Below are 4,776 nucleotides of genomic sequence, written 5' to 3' on the forward strand. Positions count from 1 at the left end.
TATAACATCATTTTTTATTAAAAAAAAAATAATGGCTGGGTCAACTTCCTAACAGTTATACTATTAACAGCAGATCTGCACCTCAAATGAATGGTTTTTCTAACAGACGATTGAACACTAAATAAAGCCACTATTCAAATTCCAAACAATTTATCTAAAATAAAGAGAACTGTCTCATATGAAATTAATAGATATTAAACCATCCGATAAAAGAGGAAATACTGTGGTGATGGAAAGCAAACTATATATCAAAAAAGTGAAATAATAACAAGGGATATGAGATTCTTCAAAGAGATCCCACTGATCAGTCCTGAAAATGAGCCATCCTGGTGCAAGCTAAAGAGAAATAAGCTATTAGTCTCATGGAGTATGTACTGTATGTTTATGTATAAGCATGGGTGTCTATGAAGAAGTGTGTGTGTGAGCATTGGTGTCTATGTATAAGTGTGTGTGAGCATGGATCTCTATGTACACTATATGGACAAAAGCATGGGACTGAAAAGAGTGGAAGCTGTTATAACTGCAAAGGGGAGAGCAGCCAGAGAGGAGAATACAGGTCCCCTGTATCGCTGCATGTCCTGGGGGTCCAAGAGGAGAACCGGGCAGGGTGTAGGATGCTGAGATAATAGTTCCCAAATTCTGTTCCACGGATTTTTAAGAACTTGGCTTGAATATACACTAGGAAAGGTCATGGTAATTCAAGGGTTAAGCAAAACGTGGACAGGATCACAAGCAAGGTCAGGGCAAGGTCAGGGCAGGCAGCAAACAGTGTAGCCAAATATTCAGCCACAAGTCAGCAACAGAAAATCCAAGAAATGGTCAAACGCTCGACAGTCATCGCAACATTTCAGTGGGCACCCATCCCTGTAGCTGACTCTCAGATGCGGGGGCACACTCCTCCATTACACATGGCTGAGAAGCCGTCTGCAAGCCCCTGGAATGCTGGCAGGAGCCCCTACCAACCCGAACAACAGGAGCAGGGCCGGCGGCCTTAGGGGTGTGTGACCTGTGCGGCCACACAGGGCGCCATGCCAGCAGGGACGCCTGCCCGGGACTTAAATTAAAACATTTTTTTTTTTTAAACTTTATTTAATATCCTCCATGTTAAATAAAGTAAAAAAAAAAAGTTTTCATTTAAGTCCTGTGCATGGGCACCGAGCAGTCGCTTGTGAAGCTTTCAGCAACCGCTCAGCGCCCCTCACGCTCTGTGACTCTGTCGCGGAGACGGCGTTTCATGCTGTATATATGCTTTGTATATGTATACAAATTAGAACCTGAAAATCAGGTATCTCTGATTTTGAAATCTTCTCAAAAACAGTGAGAAAATCCCTGAGTTTCAAGTTAAAAAACCCCAAACATTTTATTTTGTGTTCCTTTTTAATTGACCCTTAAGAGTTAATCTTTTTATTTATCTTTTAAATTTATATTGTGTTGTTTGTGTGTTGAAGAGTAAGTGGGGAATTAGATAGGGTTAGGATTAGGATTATGTAGACGTACAAAAATAAGCAAATTTAAAGAATATAAAATGATCGTGGCAAGTTAACAAATATATTTTTCCCATTTATACCAGCTGTGTACAATAAATATGCCTATAAGACTGTGAAAAAAATGTGTTTTCAAAAATCTTATTTTTAAAAGAACATTATTCACAAAAAAATGAATGTATATGGTTTTTGTGACTACACTTTTGGTCCTTAAGGGGTTAAATATAGCATTTTGTATGAATATTTGCATTTAATATCCTAGTGTATCATACAAACAAAATACACATTGATATACACACTAACCGGTCGTAACCAATGTGGACCTAAAGAAGAGTAGCCAGACCATTACATTTCAGTAGTCAGCTAGCGTCTTTCTACATCACAAAAGAAAGACTTACATTAATGCCCTTGCTTGATTCTCTTACAAGATAATGTAAAGTGTTGTTTGTATCCCCAGCATTCTGTGTTCATCACAAGTACACGTCTTATTGATGCATTCCTATTTATTAATCTATTAGCCTATACATATAACTAATTGCTGATGTGCTATGCAGTTCTCTCTTGCATAGAGATGGCTCAGTTCTTTCTTATTCAGGAGCGCTGAAAAACCTTCTCAACGAATTTGTAGAAGAATTCAGCCATTTGCCAGAAGTATTTCTTCGCAGCTGTCTTTTGGGGATTCTCGAAGTCGTGTCCATTGATCCACTCGTCATAATACTGGGTTGAAGTAAAAACTCCAAGGATTTGATTCTGGCGACAGCTGGAGCCCCAGCTGGTTATGCCGATCACAGTGTAGAACTTAGCTTTGCTCCTTTTGCACATCAAAGGTCCTCCGCCGTAACCCTGCGGAAATCAAAGTAAGGCAGGTATTCCTTTATAAAGACTTTCAATAATTACAATGCTGGAATCAGGCAGTTTTCTCTGCCTGGGTCTGACTGTCTGTGCTGCTCCTTCCTGTATTTCATCTTTCCCCTTTCTGAAATGTTCATTAATATTTCCCTACAGAACTTTTAAATAGCCTTTTTTCCCATACTTATTTCTGACCCATGTAACATGCAGAAACATATTACCTCTCAGCTGTTCCTCGACACAGTGTTACAGAACGAATTCTGTCCAGGGTGTTAAAAAACATTAACAAAGTATCACCGCTGAGTAAAAGGGGCATTCTAAGAAACATTGGCTTACCTGGCAACTATCTTTACCTCCCTGCTCAAATCCAGCACACAGGTTGTAGTCACCCACTGCTCCGTTGTACCAGGTTGGGCGGTTGCAATGGTGAACTGGAATAATGGTTACCGGGGCTTCATGAAGAATGTCCGATGTTTCAGTGGCTGAATAGAAAATAGAGCATATTAAACACAGGGTCAGAAATCAGAAATCATGTCATCAGAAATCTTGGGGTAAACTGCAAACCATGTCCCTGTAACCACCCTCACATTAGGGTCACCAGACCCAAAAGTCCAGAAAGGGGCCAAGTCCAATTAGGAGACATGTGAGAACACCGGTCCCCTAAGTCCCTGGGCCCCATATATAGGTACCCTACCAATTGTGGCCTTGATCAAATGGTTGGGTGCACAATAATCAGACTAACTGCAATATGGAAACACTAATAATCATAATAATAATAATAAACTATGAGAATCTTTCACACAATTCTTTTTATGCATTGAACACACAATGTCAGAGGATCAAAGAAGAAAGTCTATACATATGTACAAAACCTATAGATAAATCCAGGGCCGGCCCTACAATGGAGCCGACTGGGGCAATTCGCTTACCCGCTCGGCGCCCCTCTCTCTCTCCTCTGCGGCGCGTCTCCCTGTTCAGTCCCGGTGCCGGCTTGTAATGATGAGCGCCGGAAGTGGCGTCAATTTCCGCCGCTCCGCATTACAAACCGGCACCGTGGCAGAGCAGGGAGACTCACCGGCAGGACTCTTTAAAGGTAAGTGTAAGTACCGGGGGGGGGATAATGGCGTCAGCCCCAGGCGGCGTTAAGTCTTCGGCCGGCCCTGGATAAATCTGTGCTTACATTGTTCTTTAATGACACCCCAGCCTGCAACGTAGCAATCATCCAATTTGCTCAGAATCGCTTGTTTGGCAGGAAGGCAGGCAGGCTAAGTGAATTTGTCAAATATGATGGTCTGATTCAGCCTGACCAAAGCGATGTCATTGCTTTCGGTATCAGGGTCATAATTCTCATGTTCAATCTTCTCTTTTATAGTTCGGATCTGAACGTGTGCCCCCATGTCTGAGAGTTGGTTGGCCCCAAACACAAGTCTCCAAGAATAATACTCACTGAATAAACCAAAATGCTATTTATTAGTATTAACATAGATAATGAAGAAAATAAAATTATAAGACGTAGTCAGAGGTCAGAATTTCCTCAGTAATAGTTTTATACTATGACAGGAAACAAGCATGCTTATGTTTTCTACTAAACAATGGTTCTGATTACAAGTCTCAATCAGTTGTAATACAGACCCCACAGGCCCCCTGTCTCCCAAACTGACCCAAACTGGGGATGGATATAACTATAGCTGTTTAATTCTCAAATTATTCCGGGGACAACAGGAGGATACATGTGGGTGATCTCTGGGAGTTACTACAGCTCTCTTGGTGAACCCGTTACATTGGCAGCAGCGGCGGGATCCTCCTTGCAAACGTCCCAGAGGAGTACCAGCGGGTATACCAGCAGCAAGCCAAAGATGGTTCCAGCACTACAGGACGTGTTGGTGCACAGCAGAGTCGCAAGTTACATAAATGCCTGGATGGAGGCTCTCAGAGTGGACCAGGGTGTCCGGGGAATAGTCCTCCCATCCTCCAAGGAATGGTACGTGCTACAACTAGATTGGCGAATGCAGTACCTGGGAGAGCAGCCTCAAGAGAACTTGGTGGCTGAGTTGGAGAAGTTGCTTCCACTTGAAATGACTGTGGATTGTGGATATCGGGCCCTGTATTGGCAGGCCGTGCAGTTGTGTCCAGAGCTGAAGGATGACTACATGCCAGAGGGCGATGACTTTGGCGGCCCGGGATTGATAATGGAAAGCCTACAAGAGGACCGAGAATCTGGGAGCCCATCGAAATATCGGTGCAAGGAGATCCGGGAGTTCAGGGAAGGGATTCTCGCAGATGTGCCCTGTTACCTGCCCGACTTGTGGGCTGATTTCGATTATTTGGTTTACCAAGAATGGTTCCTGGAGCAGGCCTACCGACAACTCTTTGACCGTGCTCAGCAGTGTGCTCCAGTGGATCCTGTGAGTATTGTGCCCCCACCAGAAGGACAAACATCCGA

At 43.1% G+C, this 4,776-nt stretch overlaps 1 long non-coding RNA gene across 1 annotated transcript; it reads right to left on the reverse strand.

Moving 5' to 3' along the window:
* Positions 1 to 1,969: 1,969 nt before the first annotated feature.
* Positions 1,970 to 3,776, reverse strand: LOC128500563 (uncharacterized). The gene is made up of 3 exons (XR_008354929.1): positions 3,514 to 3,776; positions 2,670 to 2,815; positions 1,970 to 2,327 (listed from the first exon to the last, which is right to left on the reverse strand). It is a non-coding gene; the product is annotated as an uncharacterized LOC128500563 (long non-coding RNA).
* Between the last annotated feature and the right edge of the window lie 1,000 nt (positions 3,777 to 4,776).

The sequence above is a fragment of the Spea bombifrons genome, chromosome 6 (genome assembly GCF_027358695.1).
Source record: "Spea bombifrons isolate aSpeBom1 chromosome 6, aSpeBom1.2.pri, whole genome shotgun sequence".
NCBI lineage: Eukaryota > Metazoa > Chordata > Amphibia > Anura > Pelobatidae > Spea > Spea bombifrons.